General features: G+C 53.6%; 1 protein-coding gene across 1 annotated transcript in view; it reads left to right on the top strand.

Annotated features, from left to right (window-relative positions):
• Large (like-glycosyltransferase) overlaps positions 1 to 22,747 on the top strand; it is a gene marked incomplete in the record, with an annotated part of 333,637 nt that overhangs the window by 55,073 nt on the left and 255,817 nt on the right.

The following is a 22,747-nucleotide window of genomic DNA, read 5'->3' as shown; positions in this document are numbered from 1 at the left end:
ACACACAGGACCCACGCATTTCTATACATGAGCACATGCACACGCTGTGCACACACATTTATACATACATCAGCACACATACACGGTTGTGTACACATGAGCACACATACATGCACACATGTATATGTGCTGTACAGGAACACACATGCACACGTGCACGCACATCTCTGCAGGCGTGGAAGTCCTCCCCTCCGTCATTCGTGCTGTGTGTAGTATCTGGTTACAGCAGCATGGATGACGGTGCTGTGTGTCTACAGGGAAGCAGAGCTGGCGGCAGAGGATGACACTGGCCACAGGGGCGCCGCTGAGCACAGCCGGGAGCCCCCACATGGAGGCCCTTTCTGGGTGTGAGCACAGCGCAGCGCTCGACACCGGGTGCATCCCTGCGTGCCCGCTTCGTGAGGAAGTCGTATGTGGAGGAGGAGGTGGGAGCTGAGTGGACGCGGGAGGGCGCCTGGGTGTGGAGGTGCTGAGCAGTTGACGGTCTGGGCAGAAGGGGTCACTGTGTCTCCCCTCGGCTCTGCCTTGCGGGCCCCACGACATCCCCTCCCACAGGCCCGGCCTCGTCTGTACAGCAGTGTGAGGTATGACCATGGACACGTGCCCCTCCTGAGATGTCTGGCTTGCTCAGACCCACCCTGGACTCTTCCCTCTCCGTGATCCTGCACCCCTTGCCAGCTGCCTGCGGGTCCCGGGCTGCGTCACAGGGGGGTGCCTGCTCTTGCACACTGTGACGTTCCCGGGAACAGGTCCTGGATGGGAAGATCTCTTTCCAGCGGAGAAGTTATTGTCCAAAGCCAGTCACTCACCCGCTGGTCCTCAAGTACGCAAGGCCGTGCTTCTGGTTCGTCTGTAATGGCAGAGTCTCCTGGCCCCAGGGGAGGAGCATAACTGGGAGATGGGAGCTGTCCGGCAGTCACCGAGGCCACCGATGAGGTCCACAGGAGGGCTTCTGGCGCATCGCTAGGGACAGTGACTTCGGCACCGTGTCGAACACTGGACCGCTGTGAGCAGCAGATGAGAGCCCTTGCTGACAGGTGAGGAGGACCGAGGGTGCCCCAGCCTGCTCGGCTTCAGGGCCCGCTCCCAGCATCGAGAAGAGCCGCTGGTCGGGCTGTGCGCCTGCTCTTCGTGGCTCTGCTTCTCTGTGTGGCTCACGGCAAGTCCTCAGATGCCTCCTTCTCGGGCATCCGCGTCAGGGCTGCGCTGGCTTGGGGGTGAGGTGGCTTGGGGAAGTAGCACCCGTGAAGGCAGAGGGCTGAGTGTAAACACAGCCCTTGCCCTTCGCGTCTGTGTCCCTGGGGAGGCAATCCAGCTGCTGGGGTCTGCCGTCTCCATCAGCAGAGTACTGTGAGGTCACACGGAATTGCACGATGCGTGTGAACGCTAGGTAGCTTCTCTGGGGAGGCAACGCCAATGGGGTGGCCTGGGTGTGCACACATGCACACTCACAAACATACGGGTGGGTACGAGGTTCATTTAAGGGCTTGGCCTGTGGTGACTGTGAGAGCTAACAAGTCTAGGACCCTCAGGTCCAGCCGGCAGACTTGAAACTCAGCAGGAGTGGCGGCTGCAATCTCAGGCAGGGTTTCTTCTCTGAGAAACCTCCATTTTGCACTAAGGCCTTGGGCTGATTGGAGGGATCCACTAATGTGATTCAGCGTAATCCGGTGAAGGCCTGCCGGTTGTAGGTGTCACCGTGTGCACAGTGACTGCACAGAAGCCCCTGTTCAGTGGAGTAGCTGAATCTGTGGCCCCGGTGAGGCGAGCACATACAGCCGGCCGAGCCGTCATCCTCATCACTATTGATAGGTCAAGAATAGATAATGGGTTTGGCCCGCTAGGCACTGCCGGACACTTCGCTTTGCTGGCCAGACGTGCACCCAGCGTCTTAGCTCTCGGGACAGTTTGTGCTGGGGAGGTTGGGCTGAGGACTTTGACTCAAGGTAGAGGGCTTGGAGCAGGGTGATGCCCTCACACCGGCCTACCTCAGGCAGCTTGTGGTTTGCAAAGTCCTGATTTTGAGGTCGGACAGACCGGAACTTCCAGTGAGCTCAGAAACTGCACCTCAAGGCTGCACCTTCTCGTTTTGTCCCTGGAACTGGGGAGCTGGCGCCTTGCAGGCTATCGCAGGAGGGGCTGATTTGAACAGGGACAGCCTTGCAGGGTGTGTTCCGAGTCCCTCACAGCTGACCTTTGCTCTGGTCTAGACACTTTCCCTGAGGGCTTGGGGTGGCGTTTGAGGCCATTGTGGAAGGTAGGAAAGTTTAGTGCCAGTCGCATTCAACAGCTCTGTGTTTTATTTGTCTTTATTTTTTGTCTCCTCGAGAGGCTGTGACCCCTTTGGAGGAGAGATGGTTTTCTTTTCCTCTCTCTGCTTCATCACCTAGCACAGGGCTTAGCTCATGTTTGTTGAGTGCATGAATAAACTGTGAAGAAACCTTGTGACCCGTGCCGCGTTCGGCCTGGACAGCTGCTGAGGCTGCGTGTGCGCGTGGGATGAAGAACTCCTCCAGCGGGAAGCTGGCTGACAGGCCCAAGCCCTGCGCGGTCTCTCAGAGTGTGATGGGCGGCAGCAGCCGCGGGCGCTGGGCTGTCGGGGTCCCAGCTGTGGACCGAGGATGTGCATGACTGAGGGAGGACTTGCAGGCACGGTGCCCCTGGCGGGAGTGGCCGGGCAGCTGTGGCGTGAACCTTGTATTCTCTGGAGGCTTGGGTAGAGAGAACTTGTGCCATGGTGTGCCGCATGTGGCTCTGGTCCGTGCCTCAGGGGACACAGGTGCCGGATCCTGTGATGCAGCCGTCTGCCCACAGCGTCGCAACGTCCTCAGGCTGCGATCTGGGTTTGCACAAAGCGCCACTCCAGCGATAAACACTCCATGCATCCTGGCGGTGGAACTCAAACCGAAGAAGACCCGTTATCTGGCCGCCTCCTGTCCTAGTGCCAAGCACCTTGCCCGTGGGGGTGGCAGGGCACCTCCTGTCCCCTCGCTGGCAGCTCCCAGAACTGGGGCGGGGATTCATCTTTCTTGTTCCAGAGGAACATAGTGAAGTCTGGAACTCAAGAGGAGGAAAACAGTCAGCCCAACTGGAAAAGGACCTGAAGACTTGCACGGGTGCCTTGTCGAAGAAGACAGACAGACTCTAGGCACATGAGGATGACGGTCCACACCACCCGTCAGCCGGGAAATGTGAATGACAAGGAGGATTTGGGGGTGCTTCCTCACTCAGCTGTGAAGCTAAAACTGCTTAAAAGTAAAGTCTGCCACAAAAGTAATGATTTGTGTGGGTGTGCTTGTAGTCCCAGCACTCAGAAGCTGAGGCAGGAGGATCCCAAGTGCGAGTCTCCCATCCCCAGCAACCCAGCAACCTAGTGAGACTCTGGCTCAAAATTAAATTAAAAAGGGCAGAGATGTAGCAGTAAAAATACAGCCTGGGTTTTGAGATGCTCATAAACACTTACTGATAAACCCGAGCACAGAGTTCAGGGCGTTTGTCCAGAGCCGCACAGCCGAAGGGTGCAGAGTGGCGTTGGGATCCGGCGTTGTCTCCAAAGCTCTTAGTGACGCGCTCAGTCCCTCCCTGCTGCCACCATGCGGGTGACGCTGTGCTCGTGGAAGTCACGTGTGTTGAAAGTGCAAAGGGGAGATGTGAAGCTAGCTGCAAATTTCCCTGTCCCCCTCTGCGGGGCATAGCCAGCCCTGTGGTGGCTTCTGGGGTGGACGATGCCCTTGGTGGGAGTAACGATGCAGAAGCCTCAGGTGCTCAGGGTGCAAGAGAGGCCACTTTGTGGCACCTTTCTCTGGAATGTTGCAGTCACGGTCTTGGACGGTGTTCAGGGAGCTGTTTGTCCTCTTCCCAGAGGTGATGACAGGAAAGGTGTTCCTCCCGCTGAAGGCAGTGAGTGCCTGATCTGGAGAGCTGCCAGGTTCCCCTGCCTTGCAGCCAGCTCTGACTGCACCTCGCTGCTCTTTCCCCTCCTCAGCTCAGTTTGCTGTGGCTGCTGCTGCTTGTGGCTTTACTGTCTGAGTCTCCCAATGCCACAGGACCCTTGCATGGGTCCCCTTTTGCTTCTCTCCCTTTCCTTTCTACTTGAGCATTCATGGCCCATTGACTCACTCACTCACACACCCATTCATTCGTTCATCCTTCCACAGGCCCACTCCTCTGTCTGCCCACCCATCCATCCACCCACCCATCCATCCATCCACCCATCCATCCATGCTTCTGTCCATCCATCCATCCACGCACCCACCCATCCATCTATCCATCCATCCATCCATTCATGCTTCTGTCCATCCATCCATCTGGCCATCTATCCATCCACCCATCCATCCACCCACACACTCTTTCACACACTCACCCTCCACCCACATAGCCATTCATTCCTCCATTCCCACTGTGGAGCCATTCATTCCTCCATTCCACCCATTCTGCCATCCATTTGTCTGTCCGTCCATCCATCCATCCATTCATTCATCCATCTATCCATCCATCCATCCATCCATCCACCCATCCATCCATGCTTCTGTCCATCCATCCATCCACCTACCCATCCATCCATCCATCCATCCACCCACCCATCCATCCATCCATCCATCCTTCTGTCCATCCATCCACCCATCCATCCATCCATCCATCCATCCATCCATCCATCCATCCATTCTTCTGTCCATCCTTCTGTCCATCCATCCATTCACCCATCCATCCATCCACCCAGCCACCCACCCACACACTCTTTCATATACTCACTCTCCATCCACATAGCCATTCATTCCTCCATCCCCACTGTGGAGCCATTTATTCCTCCATTCCACCCATTTTGCCATCCATTTGTCTGTCTGTCCGTCCATCCATCCATCCATCCATCCATCCATCAACCCATCCCTTGATCTTTCCAGCCAGCCAGTTAACTATCAACCCAACCAACCAACCAACCATGCTCATTTTCATCTTCTTTTCTGGTCAGAGTCTCGTCCTAGGCATTGAAACTGTGCTGTTGAATAGAGCAGACTGTCTTTATAAGCCTGAATTATGAAAGGTCCAGTAAGAGAAGTCAGGCACAGAGGTCAAATGTTGTAACGTTTGCGTAGATGTCCCCCCAAAGCCTCATGTGGTCATAGGTGGGGAGTTTCACAGGTGGCTAGATCTAGGGTGTGTGAATGTAGATTAAGGGGCTGATACTGGCATTAAGGGTGGATGTGGATAATGGAAGCCCCACCCTGGTGTGGGTGGCACAGGTGAGTGGGCTTGTCACTTGCGTGGAATATAGGGGCCAGAAAGAAGGCAGGCTCCTTGTGACTGCTTAGCTGCCTTCTGCCTGCCCACCATGCACTGTTTCTCCCCTGCGTGGCCCCTCTGCCGTGCGGCCCTGCCTTGGAGCCAGCCCACTGTGGACTGAAACCTCTACAAACTGTGAGCTAAATAAACCTCTCCTCACTTAACTTTAGGTGTCGTGTATTTTATCCCAGCAACAAGAAAAAGAACTAAGACACCACATGTTGTCTGATCTCATTTAAAAGATGTATGAGGAACAGCTGAATCTTCAGAGATAAACACAGGTTGGCGGTCCTCAGGGCTGTGGTCGGGGATGGAGAGAAAGGGCAAAACCTGAGCAGTGGTTTTGCTTTGGGTGGTGGAGGTCATGGAATGACACAGATGTGGCGGTTACACAATATTGTGAATGCACCAAATGCGCACAGTTGTTTAAAAGTGTATTTTATGTGAATTTTGCCCTAGTACAATTTTTAAAGTGAGAGGACATAGGCATTAAACAAAGTTCATAAAATAGTGAAAACCATAAAAAATAGAAATGAGGGGAGAGAAATGGGGCATGCCAGGTACAGAGACAAATTGTCACTCAGACAGGGATGTGCAGGGAGCCCTGCGGGGGGAGGAGGGCAGAGTGTCTGGCCGGCCGAGGCCAGCGGAGGAAAAGGGCAGCTGAGGCAGCTCCCTGTGTCCAGGTGCCTTTGTGCAGATCAGGCACAGATGCCCCTCGAGCTTTTGGGAGTCTGGCTGCCCTGTGGCCCCACGGACACAGTGCGTGTCCACGTCCACGTCCACGGTGTGGACTGCGAGCCGAGGGGAGGGGCTCGGGCACAGTCTTGCTGCTGAGTGCACTGGGGTCCCGGGAATCAGAGGGAGATGCGTGGCTGGCTTTTCACAAAGTTCTCTTTGGGAAGGGATGGGGGACCAACACAGAAGCAGAGACCCCTTTTAGGAATAAAGGGCCAGAACTCAGGCAGGAGACGCGGTGGCTTGGACCAGAACCGCGGAGGTAAAGGCGGTGGAAAGGCAGCGGAAACCTGTGTCTTCAAGGTGAGCACAAGATGTGCTGACGCGTCGGTACAGAGGCTGACAGAGAAAGCAGGGCAAGGGCGAGTCTGGCTACTTACTCGAGTCATTAGGGGTGGGTGAGTGTGCGTATGCGCACGCGCGTGTGCTCACCGGTGCACTTTCCATTTACTCTAATGGGGAAGATTGCAAGAGTGTCGGCTTGGGAGAGGACACTAGCAGTTTGGTTTCAGGCTTATTGAATTAGCGGTGCTTTTTAGACACAGCTAAGTGAGTAGATCGGGCCGGGCCGTGGATGTGAGCCAGCAGCTGTGCAGAGAGCCTGGGGAGGGAGGTACACGCTGGGGTTGCCAGCTTCTCAGTGGCATCTGAGGCCAAAGCCCGGTGAGATCAGCTCAGAGATGTGAGCAGGTAGAGGAGGAGCGCAAACCTGATTGTTCTCTGACTGTCTGGAGAAATAAACCCCAGGCCATGCTGGGAGCGCTGAGGACTACGTTAGTCTTATGAAAATGGCATATTTCTTTTAAGCTGAAGAGTTGCAGTCTGAACTGGCTTCATGGAGCCAGAGTTGCTCTGCTTCATGGAACACACTGTGGGCGGGGACCAGGCGTGCCCAGTTCTGAGCAGCTGTGAGCCGTGCCTAGGCTCTCCCAGCCCACTTTCACACTTGTGTCAAGTGGTGCAGCTTGGATTAAATGTCCCGGGAGCTGTGAGAGGCACAGCCTCGTGGGAGGAAGTGAGGTCATAGAGGGCGTGTGCTCAGGGAGGGCTGTGTCCTTTCCACTCTGGCCACCTTGCAATGAACGGTTGGTTTGTGTACCACACACTTCCTGCCATCACATACTGCCTTGCCACATGCCAAAAAATGAGCCAGAGAATGCTAGGCTGAGACCTCCCAAAGGATGAGCCAAAATAACCTTTTCTCTTTTAAAGATGATCAGCACAGGTATTTTGTTACGGTAATGGAAAGCTGGCTAACATACAAGCAAGTGACCTACAAATCATCTGCTATTTAGAAGGTGCCCAGTACACATTTGTGGGATGAGTACTCCCCATCTTCTGGGCCCAAAGAGCAACATACAGTGGTGCAATTCCTTGGAGGTCAGAGCTTGAGAGGCTTGCATATATTACGGATACTACAGATCAGGTCCACCTCGGGGCCTGTGATTTGCATGTGTAGTAGGAGGGGGCTCCGAAGGCACTGCCGAAGACAGGTCCAAAACTGCTGTGAACCAAGGGTTACGACTGCAAGGCAGGCACTTGATGCTGCATCTCCGATCCACCTGGCTGTGTCCTCCAGCAGAGGGTCAGTGTGGTGTCGCCTGCTGTACTCAAGAGGCCTGCGGTATGCAGTTCACGTCTGCTGGCACCTGGGGATGTGGGGCTCAGGAGCCTCCCATCTTTCCCAGGGCGAATCAGCAGGCCCACTGTGCCTCGCTGTGCAGGTGAAACTTGGACTTCACCTGTGTTGCACATCCACGTCCTTCCTGTGCCTCTGCACACCTGTGCCTTCCCGTGCTCTGCTCACCCGCCTCCTTCCCGTGCTCTGCACACCCTCCTCCTTCCCGTGCTCTGCACACCCTCCTCCTTCCCGTGCTCTGCTCACCCTCCTCCTTCCCGTGCTCTGCACACCCTCCTCCTTCCCGTGCTCTGCACACCCGCCTCCTTCCTCTACATCCGCATGTCAGGTGGAGGTGCATGTCAGGTAGAGGGTGTCCGTCCACCTGACCAGTTTCCCATCACACACACCCATGGGCCTCCGTGACAGACACACTGTCGCACATGTCATCACACCCAGTGCTGGGGGACTTGAGTGTATCCCATGCAACTCTCCTGGGAGGGGCACAGGAATTTGGAGCCTGGGTTCCTCCCAACCTTGCCCATGCACCTGTTCCCTTTGCTGATTTTGCTTTGTGTCTGTTATGGTTTCTGTCTAGATGTCCCACTAGAGCCTCATGTACTCATAGACAGGGCTCTTCGTCTTGGTTTTTGGAGACTTTCTTTTTTTTGGTACTGAGAATTGAACTCAGGACCTTGCGCTTGCCAGGCAGGCACTTGTGCCATTGAGCTATATCCCTGGCCCTTTCATTTTGGTTTTTTGAGACAGGGTCTCTCAGTGGAAATCATACTGGCCTTGGCCCCACCATGTAGCTCAGGCTGGTCTCCAACTCACGGTGATCCTCCTGCCTCAGCCTCCCAAGTGCTGGGATTATAGTTGTGCACCACCAACCCAGCTTCAGTGAGGGGTTTTGGAAGGTGCTTGGATTATGGGGACTTATTATTGAGTACAGTGTCTTAGTGGTGAGAGTGACAGATTTTGGTACCAGCAAACTGGGGTCAGTGCTGTCACTGTACTTGACCATATGCTTTGATGTCTTGGCACTGTTGGCAGCAGGAGTTTGGAAAGGTTGGACAATGCTGGCTACAGCAGCCCTAGAGTGCTGTGAGCTGAGCTTGATGGGAGACTCTGGTCTGAGCTCAGAAGACCTGAATGCAGCCAGTCAAACCTGCCTGTGAAGTTTCAGCTGGGAGAAGCACTCCATTGGCTCTTGGACTCCAGATCATGTGTGTTATGCCCTGGTGGAAAGTTTGTCTGCATTTTTCTCACATCCTGAGACTTTACAGGAGGCTGAGATTAGGAGCTGTGGACTGATTAATGTGGAGGAAATTTCAAAGCAGTTCAGTGTTTAGGCTGTAGCATGGATACTGCTTTCTGCTTTTAGTGAGGTTTATACTGAAAATCAGGAGCAGACAGCATAGCTGAGAGATTTTTTAAAAGCTTTGAGTTTTGCCAGAAAGAAAGCATTTGTAAAGTCATCCTGTAAAGCTGGAGCAGAGGATAGCTTGGTTGCTGAAAATATTAGTATTAAAAAGGAAGCCAAATACTTCACTTTGGGACAGTACAAACAGTGCCTTGAGTATATGGGAGGAGTCCAGAAGACCTCACTCTTCCCGTGCTCCAGGGTAGAACAGTGGAGGACAGAGTAGAGGCCCAGGATACCCTCCTCCAGAAAGAGCACCTGGGAAGTCAGCTTCCTGGGATTCTGTTCCTTGTGCTCAGTCATTCAGGACTCAGAGGTCCCTGCAGCCGTGACCCAAGAGGCCAAGCTACTGCTGGAGCCAGCTGCAGATCCTGGTGTCTTGCTCATGGTGCTTTTTTTACAGATATGCAGAATGCAGGCATTGTGGGCATAGGGAGGCTTCCACACAGCGTTTAGAAGGCCTGGGAAGCCAGGCAGTGTGTCCTTGAGAGGGCATGCATAAAGCTGTGAGAATGAAGCCAGAAGTGCAGTGGAGACTCTGGAAAGTCGGAGAAGCCAGGAATGTGAAATGTTTGAGGAAAGCTGCAAGGAGTGAGCAAAGCCACTCCAGAGAGACGCCATGAAGGCAACAACTGCTGGCAGTGGTGCAGGAGTGGAGAGGGGCTCCCCGAGCCCTTTGGGATTTGCATTTTATCTCCACAGCTTGCCCTGGATGTTGGACATGGCACTATTGGGGTTAATATTTGCCCTACTGGGTTTTGCTCTTGCTTTGATCTCATTGGTTTCTGTGCCCCGTTCCTCTCTTTTGAAATGGGAGTGCTTATCCTGTGCTGTTTTATGTGAGCCGTGTTTAGCTTTCTTTCTGGTATCTACAGGGGCTCATAGATAAGAGTTTTCCTTAGGTTTTAGGGGAGACTTTGGGTTGGACTTTTCAGCATTGCTGAAACGGGTAGGACTGACAGCTCTTAGAGATGCTCTAAAAAATGCATTTCACATCAAGGAACGTGCATGAGCCTTGGGGACAGGGGAGGAATGTTGTGGTTCATACCTACCTGTCTGCAGGAGCCTCATGCACTCACAGGCAGGGCTTTAGGGGTGACTATCGTGGGGCTCATAGCTGACTTGCTGTTAGGAGGCGGGGTCTGGAGGGGAAAGGTGGACCGCTGGGGGCAGGGCCTGGAAGAGTTCCTCCCCTGCCCATCTCCTGCCCTCTCTGTCCTGTCCACCGTGCTGTAAGCCGCAGTCCTCTGCAGGGCTCCTCCGCCATGGCACCCTGCCTCGGCGCCAGCTCACTGGGGACTGAAACCTCTACACACTGTGGGCTAAAATAAACCTCTCCTCCTTTACCCTGTGGGTTTTATGTCTCAGCAACGAGAAAGCAGTATTTCCAGTGTCCTTGTGCTGTAGTAAGTGCCTCCCTCTGTGTGCTAAGTCTGAGTCCTCTGAGTGAGTCACTGAACCAGGGCCACTTTTGGAGACTGCCGCTGACCCCCCTTTTGGCTGTTTGCTTTTTTAAAAAATCAGACAAATCACCCTCCAGACCTATGAATCCCATTAACATCTGACTTCCAAGGATGCAGAACAGTCCCGCAGCTCCAGGAGAGTTTACCTGGGAAAGTGATGCACCATCAAATGCTTCCAGGGTGACTTGTTCCTGTGAGAACCTGTCCCTAGGTACAGAGTACTGGGGAAGCAACCAGTAAAATGTCAATCTGAGGGAGACCATGCAAGTTGCAGGGAAGCAGAAACCCTAGAGCTCTGGGGGAACTAGGTGCCCCTCAGCTGTCGCGGTGAGCGAGTAGCTTTCAGGGGAAGGTTGGACTGCTGCCCTGGGGGATTGCAGAGGGGCTGTAAGGTGTTGCTAGACACTCTCTTCCCTGGTGTTCCTGCCTTTTTTAGTTTCCTTCAGTGTGCACCCATCCACGTCTTTCCTGTTGTCCGTCTGTCCACCTGCTCGGCAACCCCCCCAACATTGCCATGCGACCTGTTGCCGTAATGGTTCTGACACCTTAGGAAGCGTTCTAGACCCTGGAGTGCAAGGGTGAGTTAAAGGGGGTTGCTGCCTTCCTGGGGTGACAGCGTGCAGAGAGAGAGATGGACACAAGGACTGGCAGGCAGGGAGCAGTACGCACGAATCACTCCAGGTCATGCAGGTGTCCACTCAAACCATTGGTCCAAGGAGCCTGGCCAGGCATGGGAGGGAAGGAATGGGATTCTTTCTGTCCCTGCCTTCATGGCTTCTAAATAAAGCAGAGGGGAGAAGCCTCCTCCTGTGGGAGTTTCGCAAAGGTTAATTTAAAACACTCTTTTCATTTGGCCTTCTGATGACTCAGAGTCACCTTTTGCGTACAGCTGAGGACTTAACCATTCCTAGAGGCAAGTGGCAATTACCCTTAGTCACCTGCAGGTGGAAGTCGGAGGAAGACAGCCAAACCCAGAGGCGGGGAGGGGGCGGAGGCTGCAGGGCTGGGCTCTCTCCCCTGCCGCCCTCAGCCCTGGCCCCTGGGATGAGCGAGGTGGTGGGCTGTGAGGCCCGGGAACCAGACTGTCACTTTTACTTTTGGTTTCTGCTGGGGCACGATTCCTTCTGTTCCTGATTGACCTTTTGTTTGAGAAATTTGGCTTGGCCTGTGTGTTCAGAGGATGTATGAGTCATCTTCCCTCAGCCAAATCAGTCCTTTGCACATAGCTGTTGAGGCCTCGGGAACTCAGGCATTTTCATCATGGGAGCTTTGTAAAGTAATCCGAGGAAAATGGCATTATTTTCACAAGCCGGTAAATGTAATAACAGCAGCAAATACTGTGTCAGTTACTGTTTTAAATTTTTATGCTTAAATTTCGATTCTTACAGCAACAGACGGATTGTTTTCCCGTTTTGCAATGACCTGGAGACGTATGGATTCGGTCCTTTAGCCAAGGAGCTCTACTCATCTCAGAGTTTGTTTGTTTGATGTTTAAACATATGTGGGACATCCAGATTACAACTCATAAAACAGATGCGTGTCTTAAATGCTGAGACACAATAGCTGACACTCATTGGCTAAAGGAAAAAAAGTTTATTTTACCTCACAGATTGTAGATGTTTCAGCTCACAGCTGACTGGCTGTGAGGCAGGGTGGCATGGTAGAGGAGAAACGGTTCATGGTGGGCAGAAGCCAGCAAGCCGTGGCCTTGTTTCTGTCCCTTTAAGTTCCGTCCAGGCTGCAAGCCTTTGGGTGGTGCCAGTCACACCCAGGGAGGTCCTTGCTATAATCCACACCCAGAACTGTGCCAGAACAGTCAGTGGACTGATTTAGTACCACACACCCTTGACCCACATTCACACAGTCTCCGTCTAGCCACCTCCGAAAAGCCCCACCTATGAGCGTGTGAGGCTTTGGGGAAGCATCTACATCCAAGCCATGACTGGATAAGTTGGGCTCCAGCAGAGTTCATTATGTGGCTTTGCTTCTGCTGGGAGGTTAAGAAGAGAAGCCATTGGCTGGAGAGAATTGTGTGAATCATACACTTAACTGAAGCTCTTACCCAGAGCATGTGAGAACCTTTCCAGACTCCACAGTAAGAAACCAAATAACCCAATCAGAAAATGGCAAAAAGCCATCTCACCCCAACAAATGTGCAGATGGCGGGAACACCTGTGGAAAGGCGTTGGCTGACACCAGGGAGGTACAAATGGGATCCATAAACAGCTACGAATGTGCACCAGTTATTAGAAGGACCAGATAACACCACTGGCAGCCCCTAAGGCCAAGAGCACACAGAGGCCGTGTCTTTTGTGGGAAAGGAAAGGTAAGCAGCCATTGAGGAATCTGTGATGATCCCTCCAGAGGGTAGATGTGTTCTTACGCTGAGATCGGCGGGCACACTCCTAGCCATCTATCCTAGGCAAAGGAAAGTGTGTTCCTACAAACATATGCACATCTTCACAGCGGCTTTATTCCTTGTAGCTCAAAATGGGAAGCAACCCAGGCGTCCTGCAGCAGGTGAATAATTAAACAGTCTGTGGTGCCCCCTTACAGGTGGATGCCACTTAGTGAGCAAGAGGAACAGTCTCAGTGTGCGCAGCGACGGAGCCAGGTTTTAAGGGCATCCTCCTGAGTGAAAAGAAATAATTGCACAAGGCCCCATATTGTATGATCCTGTTTATGTAACATCCTCTAAATAACACGATTAGGGAGCACAAGGACAGACCCGGGGTCAGGGCTAGGGTTCGGCATAGTGTCAGAGGTAGCGAGAGAACATTTCTTTTTCCCAGGGGCTTTGCTTCCAGCCCCCACAGGAGGGTGTTTCTTTGGGGTGGTGGAGCTCTGTGTCTGGACTGTGAGTGTGGGTGCACAGATCTGTGTGCACGTCCCTAGGCCGGGAAAGACCCGAAATGCACACACGAACCAGTCCACTCCGAGTCAGCCTCCTCGCTCGCCGTGGTCAGGATGCCGATCGCCTGGTTTTGGAAGTGACTGCCATTATGTAAGACCCCACCGGCGGGAAGCTTGGGGGAGGGCTCCCAGGACCGCTCTGTGCTGTTTTTATTACTGCTTGTGATTCTGTAATTATGTCAAACTAAAAATAATGTTTAAAAACCCATGGAGGTAAATATGTGACTGTCAGATTTGCTTACTATAGCTCAGCTGGGTTTGAGGTACCCAAGGAAACTTTCCAGGCAGAGTGGGTCTGGCAGATTCTGGGTGGCTTAGAAATAAGCAACGGCCAGCAAAGTGCAGGGCAGTTAGGATACTCCTCATCCTTCCACCCCACTGCATAGAGCCGCACACACGCACACCGCAAATGGGTACATGTGCACCTCTGCCCCCAGCCCCCAGCCCCGCTCACCAGGGCCAAGGTCCCCTTCCAGTCCCCATCCCAGCAGGCAGAGATCTGTGTCGTTAAGCGGCCTACCACAGTCACTTTTGCTCTTGTTTACCCCTGCAGATCATTCTTGCTTGCGTCCCTTCCTGTGAGAGAGTTAGCTGTCTGCCCTTCTCCTCCCCTTGTGGCCGAGCCTGTTTCCCCGGGAGCTGTGGTACTGCTCCTGAAGTACCCCTCGAGTGGTCAGGCAGCCTCGAGGGTGCCCTCCTGCAGGTGCCCACTCCCCTCCTGGGCACCCAGCACCTTCTCCGTGAGATGTGCCATCTCACGGCCCCGAGGCGCCATGTTCTGCTCCCGTGGCCACGCTGCACGGCAGCAAGCACCTCCAGGCTCTCCTTCCTGCTAGGCCTCAACTTGCTGTCAGTAATTTCCCAGGGAAGACGCAGAGTGCAGGAAGCTGGGGGACAACAGTGAATGAAAGCGTGCAAGCTATCTTTGCAGACCGGAAGCCAGAACTCCCTGGTGGACTTCTCCGTTCTGCTATTTGCAGCCCGGTCCCAGCACATTAGGTGCAGTCGGATGCCAGACACCGACGGCCGCTTCCAGGCCGCTGTGTGGCCCCGCTCCTGGGGGTCCGTGCCCTACTTGGGGCAGTGTGGCGCGTGGAATTCTGGGGGAATCCTTCCGATGCAGGGGTTGGGTGATGTCCTGGCTCTGCATTTGCACCAGTGTCTTGGCCCTGTGACGTGGGCCGCCCCCGTGGTCCTCTCTGCGTGATCCCCAGGCCTGCAGCCGCCTGTGTGCAGGGCCCCAGCACTTGCTCTGCCCGTCTACAGGGCCTCTAGAGCATCCAGGGCCCACGTCAGGTTTGGAGCTCCAGTGCCAGTGTGCAGCACTCCCGCCGCCAGGCCTCCCGGGTCAGGAGGCAGCAGAGGATGGGAAGGAGGGTGCCATCCACCCAGGGCCCAGGCCTGGCTCCTCCCTCTGCTCTCCCCGCCCAGCTGTGTGCACACCTGCAGTTTTCCCTGGGCTCCTCTCCTCTCTGGCTTCTGCTGCGACCTGTGCGTGTCTTAACCCTCACCTCTGGAATGCTTCCGAGGGAACCGGCATCTTGTCCCATCACCATGGTGACGCGTCGACCACCCCCCCCTCCCCCCCGTACGCATCGCGGCTTGGCTCACCCTCCGCCCCTCCAGAGGGCACTGCTATGTCTCTCTCTGGTTACTCTGACTGAGTTCTTTGCTGTGATAATAATACTTGGAGAACAAATGTTCCTGACTTTTCTCCTCCTTGGATATATTATTTTGTGGGATAATTTTTATTTTCTCGTAAGAGTTTCTGTTTTCTTGTTTTGGGGGATTTTTTTCTTTTTGATATTTCTCCTTCTCTTAGAGGGCCGAGGCTAGAAGTAGGTGCGGATGTTCCATTGATCAGCCTGCTGGTGTCCTCGCAAGCAGAAGGGTTTGAGGCGACCCAGAGTCCTGTCCCACCTGCTTCTGGTCCCTCCCCTCCCGAGAGTCCCCACGCCAGCTCTCCGTGCCCTGGGCCTCGTGGACAGCCTCTCTTAGAGGTGTCAGGTTGCACATTTGAGTACGCAGGGGTGTGAGTGTGTCACGCTGTGGTATTTGAACACAATGGGTTTCATTATTTCGTATAGACTGAGTTACTTAGACTTTACAGACGCCTGCCAGGTGTGTACAGTTTTCCTCACACTTCACAGAGAAAGTAAGTGAGGCCCAGCGAGGTCAGTGGACTTGCACAGAGTCACACAGCCGGGGCCTGGAAGAGGCAGGCTGTGAACTGGGCCGTCCCTGGCTCTGGAGTTCACATTTCAGCCATTGTGTTTGCCATGGGTCCTCTCTCTCTCCCTCTCTCTCTCCCCTCCGTGCACGCAGTGCCCGCCTGTGCATGCGTCGTCCCGGTTGCTGCTCAGGTCGGGCTGGTTCCATCTGGTTGACAGTGGCTGTCAGGCAGTCCTGGGATGATTGTCAGGCCCGGGGCACCAAGGCACTCCTTGTGCACCTGCATGGTGCTGAGGATTCAGTTACCCGAGCCGAGCCTCGGCAGCCGTGGACCTGGCGCTCTGTGCCATCTCGCTTTTTCAGTGAAGGAGGTGGGGCTTGGCACTCAGTAGTCCAGGCTTACAAAGATGGGGCCTGAGTTCAAACCTCTCTGGGGACCAGCTGTCCCAGAACGGGATGGGCGAGAGTTGTGCGCTCTCGTGGTGCGGGAGCCGGACAGACTCCGCGTCCTCCGGTGCCCTGGCGGCCTTGTGTGAGCAGCATGCCCACGCACCCCCAGTTCTGTCGCTCTTGACGTTGGACTCACACCCTTCTGCCGGGATCGGCTGCTCCAGCCCCGGTCTGACTGTGCCACCCCCAGCTGCTCCTGAGCGCCCTTCTGGCCAAGAGGCCACATGGACGGCCTCGGTCTGAGCCAGGTCCCGCGTGGATCTCTAGCCCTGGGCCGGGTCAGGCTCCGGCTCCTCCCCTCCATCTACAGAGAAGAGTGAACCGCACTGGTCGGTGGGCCAGCGTCCCAGTCCCTGTCCCCCTGTGCAGTTCGGTCATTGCCAGCCCCGCGGCTTGGGGCCTGACCGGGTCTGCGGAGGCTTCTGGGTGTGGAGAGGTGGCGCCCCCAGCGCAGACTGTCCCCTCGCTCCTCGAGGCCGAGCAGTGCTCAAGCCCTGTTTTACCTCAGCACCAGTAACCTTGCTCTTCCCCGAAGATGTAGGAGAGAAGCCCCACAGCAAGGAGGAAACCAAAACTCCCCTCTGCAGAAGAGAAAGCCGCCACTGTGAATTCCTTCCTTATTAGTGTTTCTTTATTTTTAGATCTGCTGGCATGAGAGCAGGCGGTGCCCACCCCCACGGTGGTTGTGAGGGAGGTGGGGTGGGACAGGCTGAAATCGGAGCGTGTGGGGTGAGGATCGGTGCAGCGGGGGTGGGAGGTGGGCGCGAGTGCTAGCTGTGCTGGAGAAGGCTCTGCCCGGGCGAAGGGCTCCCCGGGTCCTCTGGGAGGTGGGCAAGGCTGGGAGGCAGCAGCAGCTGTGCTTGGAGGCTGAGCTCGGAGAAGGCGTCCCGCGCTCTGCCCACGTCCACGCTGGCTCCAGGTTCGGGCACGGGGCCTCCTGTTTCATGCAGTGGTGCGGTATCCGCAGCTAAGTTAAGTCAGGGTGTAAACAAAGCGGGGGTGCGGGGCTGCTGGGAATTGCTGCGCCCAGACCCCGCGTTTCCTGTGCCCGTCCTGCGGGGCATCATGCATGCCAGGAGGAGCCAGGCTGACTTTGTCGTTGCTCCTTGGAGTCTGGAGAAGTCTGGCGTCCTTCATCAGAGGGAGAGGGCTGGCTGTTTCCTTTTCTCCTCCAGCCACGCTATTTTTAAAACTGACAGCCCTGTAGCGATCCTGGGTGATGAGAGAGAGAATGGCATTTTAGAGTTTCAGAGCATGTTTTCCAGCTCTTTCTGGGATTGCTAATGTGAATAATAATGCCGTATTGAACACTTATCTCTGAGATGCCTTGGTAAACATCTCATAAATCTTCACAGCACTGCCGGTGATCGCTCAGCCTGGCCGGAACCCCGCTCGGTCTCCTCTCCGGGCACGCACCGCGGCTTTGCGTGCGGATATTGGGGGCTGCCCCTGGCGTGAGCTAGACGCCAGTGCCCCGTCTCCTCCCACCCCAACCCCTTCCCTTCCTTTTTCAGTCCTGGGTTTGGGGATGCCTGGGCCCCAGTGGGAAGGGAGCGTGGGTCCCCTTACTGGAAGGGTGAGAGGTGTCGGTGTGGCTAGTGGCCGCTCGGGGCTGGGCGGCTCCCGGCCACATGCAGGAAGACACTGGTGTGATGTGTTTCTGCCGCGCACCCTCCCGCTGTGTAGTGTGGCCTTCAGGGAATGACAGATGCCATCTTAGCCTTTTCTACCTTTGTGACAGAACGCCTCAGGCTGCAGAGGGGTGAACCAGACTGGCTTGCGGGTGTGAGGCTGGGAAGGCCAGGACTTGGGGTCCTCTGCCTCGCACAGCAGCCAGGCGAGCAGGGGTGCTCCCGGAAGCCACGCCTGCTTAGTGGCATCCAGTCACTGGGGGCGGGGCCGCATCCTGTGTCTGCCCAGGTCCTGCCCCATAACCCTGGCAGGCAGGAGTGCAGCAGGGCTTTGGAGACCCCTCTCCCATCTTCCCGTCCCCAGCACCCTGCCTCTGGGGTGCCGGGTCTCTAAGCAGCACCCTTCCCAGCGGTCCTTGCACTTCTAGCCAATCCCAGGGGTTGGCAGCCGTGGCTGCTGCTCACGCAGGCTGACAGTGCCTCTGACTTCGGAGTGGGCGCCTCTGATCGCACCCTCGCCTGCCACTGAGCAGCCGGGGCCTGGGCACCCCAGGCAGCCTCCATGGGTGTCTTCAGCCACACAGACAAGGACTGTGGTGACAAAGCCCGCCCTTGGGCGTGGGGAGGGGAGAGGGTCAAGCACTGATCCCCACACCCACTAGGCCCCCAATAGGCATTTGATGTTTCTTCTCCCAATTAGGACGTGGGGCATTTTTGCTGGGAAATGGCGGTAGTGTTGGTCGAGACAGAAGCAGAAGAACAGTGCTGATGGTGTCAGTACTGGCAAAGCCTTGGCCGTAGCCTCTGCATGCAACAGTCTGTGTCGCTTGGCAGTTTACCCATAAAATGCCCAGCAACCCAAGAGGAAGGCATTGTGTGCCATGAGTTTTTAGGTCAAAGGACAGTTTTTCCCTGAAGAAGCAGCATTTCCAGAAACAAAATAAAACCAAAAATGTATAATGATTTTATAGAAAGTCTTCCAATCTAGTTTCTTTCTGCTTCTTCAGTTGAAGACTGGATGTTCCCACAACCTTTCCCCACGTGACCCTGTCCCCTCTGTGCCACCATTGCCCTGAATCCCGAGGAAGTCACCTGGGGATTGTGCCCTGGTGTGGGCTTGATTCTCTCCTTGTAACTTCATGGTACCCGTGACCTCCACCTGCCCACATCCTCTGTGACCTTCGAAAGGTGCAGCCGGTGGACCCTTCTGTCCTGACCATTTATCGCATCAATTGTGAGTTCTCTTACTTCCAGGAGGATGGGTTCTTTCTTCATTTGAAAGTCTCTTCGTTGCAACTCATACAGGTCATGAAACAAGCCTCCTTCCTTCATGTTCTGTGAAGGAAATTTTGTTTGTGGTGTAGAAGAAGAAAAGTACCAGCGTGTGTGTTCCACAGAACTTACCTGGCGTTCACCTTGGAAGGACATCCACCTGCGGGCATTTAGGAAAGAAAAAGAAAGATTGAAAATGTGGAGTTACCTGAATAAATATTCTGAGTGTGTGTTGCTGTGAGAACGTAATTCAGAGCAGCTCAGTGGCGTCCTCCGTCTCCAGGACCTGGGGAGCTGCTGCTTAGAGCAGGCTCTGGACTGGGTTCTGACTGTGACAGGCAGGGTGAACTTAAATGCCGGTCACCATCCACAGAGGCATCACCTGGGCTTTCATCATAATTTTGAAGGCACAAAGATAACCCCCAGTCCTCAGCGCTGTGAATTGTAAGTATTTCTGCTGAGCTGCATATGCCTCATGGAAAAGAACCACTTTAGTTTTCTTATTCTCTTAGCAGATGTTTATTGCCTTTTGAGGCAGCTAGCTGGACGTTTCTTGGTGTTAGTGAGAAAGCTGCATTTCAGGGCCTGCTGTGGACTCATGGGACCCAGTTCTTTCCCCCACACACAGCTTTTGGGTGGCTGCTGAGCTCCAGGTGTGATGGTTGGTGCATTGGCATGACCAAGGGCTAGCTGGACACACAGGCCCTGGCCTCTGGAACTGTAGGTGGACAGGGCCCTCGGCTTCCCTTTGAGTTCAGCCTATGTCATTGTTTGTGTCTGGATGTCCCCCCAAAGCCTCATGCAGTCATGGGGTGGACTTTTAGAGTTTATGGTCCAATGCTGAGATTATGGGTGTGAGTGCTGCACCCGCCCTGGGGTGGGTAGTTTGCATGCAGTGTAAGGGAGGAAAAGAAGCTTGCTCTTTCTGCCTACTCCTCCCTTTTGCTCTGGCTACTTTTGTCATTTTTTGCCGCCAAAAAATGAACTGTTGCCCTCTGCCATGTGCCACTCTTCCTTGGAGCCAGCTGAGGTGCAGGGTCCTGCGGAGTGCAGCGGACGGGGATGGGCAGGCACGAGACCCACACACTGCCCTGCACGGCCTTCGAAGCCTGACCTTCCTTGCCATTTCAGACTCCTGGAGAGAAGAGTCGCCCTTTTCCTGGGAATCGCTCCCACCCCTGGGGAGTGTGACCATGCAGGGATGCCTGCTTCCTCCAGAGAGGGTTCACTTGTTGAACTGCACCCTGGAGCCTGCGGTGGGTCACCTGGGGAGAAGCGTGCTGGGGATCCCTGAGGGGACCCAGCAAACATGTTCAGGTGGGAACCTCAGTGTCCTTTGCCACTGGGAAGTGAGTGGGTACAGGACCTTTGTAGGACCCAGAAGTCCCTTCCCTGTCCTTCCCACATCTGAATACTGTCCCTGGCTGACCCAGGGGCTTCCTGAGGAATTCCTCCTTTCCTCTTGAATGCTAGGTTTTGTAATAGAGTATGTTTTTGCTACCTACAGGGTTGAGCAATAGGAGTAATACAGAGGCTGGAGGATTGGCCCCAGGCACTTCGCTGCCTCTGTCCTTTCAGCCTGGTGTGTTGAAATCGTTTGCCCACCCATACCGTACCCCATCCCAGTTCCCCGTTCCCCGTCCCCATTTCCCTGACGCCGGCCTGGCCGTGGGGACCTCACGCCTCATGTCTGTAAATACCTGCTCCTCTTAGCCCGGGATAGAGTAAAAATGGATCTAGGGCCATTTCCTGCTTCTTGTGACAGCTTGGATTTTTTTCTTTTTAAGTGGCTTTGACAAAAGTCAAATTATCAAATTGTCAGGTGACCCTTTCTATGCTTCCGCTGCTAATGAACTTGGGAAATTGAGATCTCATCTGGCAGACAGACTCATTTGTTTTGACGAAGGGCCTGAAAGTGCATGTAAACACGAATAAATTGCTTTTCTTTTTTTCTCCCCCGGTTGGCCCTGTGATCAGTAAACATAGGTTTTAGACTTGCTTTGTGTTGCTTTGGTTTTTTGGTTCCTTTGTTTCTTCATTTGCCAGAAGTTCATAGCGCAGGGCTTCTTGCTATCTTGGTTTCTTCCCACGTGGAAGCTGTCCTCAAGGTAGCTGGGACGCAGTCACCCCTCCGGAAATAACTGAAAGCACTGGCCCCAGAGCCTGCCCTGGCTTCCAGCTGTGGCTCACCAATTACAGGTTTGGGGAAACCCTTATCTGAAATGCTTGGGACAAGAAGACTTCTGGACTTTGGACTTTTTTAAATTTTGGGATATTTGGATATGCTATAAAATCTTGCAGGTGGAACCCAAGTCTAAGCACAAAATTCGTTTATGTTTCATGTATACTTTGTACCTATAGCCTGAAGGTGATTTTATACAATAAGATAATAATTTTGTACATGAAACAAAGTTTCATGGTGTGAAGTTTTCCATGTTCATATTAGGCCCTGAAAAATCAGCTTTTGGAGATTTGGGATTTTGGATTTTTGAATTATAGTATTTAACCTATAATCAAATATCTTTACATCTGTGTATCTCGGTTTCCTAGTTCATAAAAAGGATGGCTAACTTAAGTAAAGTGACATGTATCTTACCCATTCTTTATGTACATGCCACTGTATATGTAGTATATATAATGCATAGTACAAATACTGTATTTATATATACTGCATGAATATACCCAGCATTGTCTAAGAGTCAGTACAGGTGATGCATGTGTAATATAAAGATTTGTTTTGTGCTTTTTATTATCTGCAAGTGTCTCCTCAAAGCAGGAGAGACTTCTCTGAGGATGGAATGCCATGTTCTCTTACATCTCAACATGTTACTTAAATTTGTATTAAAAGATCTACGCTCAGTTCAATGTGGATTTGGACTGGGAGATTCTTAGTTTTCTCCCCCTCTTGCCTTGAATGCTTTCAGATTGAAAGCTTCCCATGCTTTAACTTTTTAAAGATTTAAAGAAAGAGGAGTAAATTTTAGTAAATCTTTAGTAAAGATTTAAAGAAAGAGGAGTTAAAACCAGTGTAGCAGAATGAGAAGCAAAGAGCTCAGACTCTGGACTTCACCCGGGCCTTTGTTCTCGGGATAACTGAGGGCTCATCCCCTTGTCTGAGCCTGAGTTTCCCCATGCACAAAACAGGTGTGTGTTGGAAGAGCGCTTCCTCCTCGTGCTGTCTTCCCGGCGTGAATGCGGGGGTCCTGGACTCAGTTGCCACTGCTTGCTTTTCTTTGTTTCGGTGTCGTGTATAAGTGCGGAAAGAAATAAATATATTTCTGTGTGTGCACGCGTGTGTGCGCATGTGCGTAAAGCAGTGGCACTTCCCCAGAAACCTGTCCTGGAAGGACCAGCGAGACAGTTTACTTGAGTCACTTAGCATCAAGTTTGGAGGTCGGAAGTGCTGGGCAGACATCCTTTGTTAGGTGAATGATGGCCACCCTAGGTGGACCCGCTGACATTTGGTCCTGTCGCACTTGTTTAATGGGTTGTCCCAAACGATCCCAGCTGCAAGCTTCCTTGATCTTTGGACGCCCCTTGTGGGTTCCCTTTCTTTCCCTCTTTGCCTTTACTGAGCTTGTGGAACACTTCAGTGTGAAATTACAGATTTGGAAAATGAATGCTGTGAGAGGAACAATTTACCTTATCCTGTTCTCTTCAAGTGGCCTGGAAAATGAAAAAACGTCCAAACTAAGACAAATTTATTGGATACCAAAACTACCAGGCTATTGATTCTTAGAGCCAGACAGCACGGTTATGAATCGGGTGATAAACATGGAAAGCACTT

Source organism: Chinchilla lanigera, unplaced genomic scaffold, assembly GCF_000276665.1.
Source record: "Chinchilla lanigera isolate Chin_1 unplaced genomic scaffold, ChiLan1.0 scaffold00004, whole genome shotgun sequence".
Taxonomy (NCBI): Eukaryota; Metazoa; Chordata; class Mammalia; order Rodentia; family Chinchillidae; genus Chinchilla; species Chinchilla lanigera.
This window is presented reverse-complemented; position numbering and strand designations above follow the sequence as displayed.